The following is a 1344-nucleotide window of genomic DNA, read 5'->3' as shown; positions in this document are numbered from 1 at the left end:
AGTGTCGGCCACCTCTTTGGCCTTTCCTGATAGTAATAGTTCCTTACAGTCAATGTCTTTTAACCACCTTCAACTAAATTTTCTACCTCATTTCAATCACAGCTTATGTGAAGATGTTTTCCTTAAAATCTGATAAGTAAAAAAAAATATCACCATTTTTCCATAAGTTATTGCCTCAATCTTTAGAGGTTAATCACTGTCACGACTGACTCTCAATCATACTTAGAACATCTTTTATCTTAGGTCCTACTTGCCCTGAACAATTTCGACCTTTACTGGTTCGATCCATACTTTCTCGTGGTTTAACACGTGCCCCACTTGGCATCATTATAATTATGTCATATTTCCTTTATCAACATTTTTATTCTTGATAATTTCGAATATTTCCTTTCTCCTTGTAAAACCTCTAAGGTTATCGTTCAATCGTTCCTCCTGTATTCCCTATATACAGGGCATATCAAAATACTATTTACTAATACTAGAACCATTGTCTATATACTTCTGAAAAATTTCTCCACTGATCCTTAAAGGTTATTATTACCTTAATCCTTTCCAATTCATACTGTCAAAACTCATACTATCCCTATTAAGGGTGAAATGCCAACCTTTATGCATTCCCCTAGGATTCGTTTTAAGTTACCGATGTTCTATCCTTAATTCCACCTTTAAAAAGGTACAAGCATCCTTCCATGGATAAGTAAAGTCATATATCCCTGATAGATTATCATATTCATCATTCCCACCTCGATAGTCTATACCTAACTTCATAATAGCATCCTTATTCATATTGAGGTCAATCCATATGGCCTCCAAAAGATAACAACGGTTATCCGCTTGTCTTGCCTAATTTGGTAACGATAACAAGGATGTTCTGGAAGATATTGGTCGTGTTCAACGTGAACTTCTTCTTAATAATTCCTTATTTACTTTTGTTGTTTCTCAATAGTCACCTCAATGTTGGGATATCTCTCATACCTGGCGTCTCCCTTTCTGGGTATCAAGCCACCGGTCTTACACTTCACATTCTTGAAGGTCACTTCCTTCATCCAATTTTCCTAATTTCTTACTTCCTTGTCTCCTCAGTCTATCCGCGTCTCATATTTAACCTTCGAACTATCTCAAGTTTTCCTCAAATCCTCCCAACTTACAGGGAATAAAATATATGTATCTCTTATGCCTTCACCCAGCAATTTTAACTCATGGTGAATCACCCTCATCCTGACGATTACATACTTTTTCTATTTCTATTGCTACGAGTCTTTAGGGTTTCCTTATACCCAATTCCTTTATCATTCCTCAAACTCTATTGCCTTTATATTCCTTTCCACTTCAGTTTCTTTTTAT

The sequence above is a fragment of the Apium graveolens genome, chromosome 8, assembly GCF_009905375.1.
Source record: "Apium graveolens cultivar Ventura chromosome 8, ASM990537v1, whole genome shotgun sequence".
Classification (NCBI taxonomy): Eukaryota; Viridiplantae; Streptophyta; class Magnoliopsida; order Apiales; family Apiaceae; genus Apium; species Apium graveolens.
Note: the sequence above shows the minus strand (reverse complement) of the source record.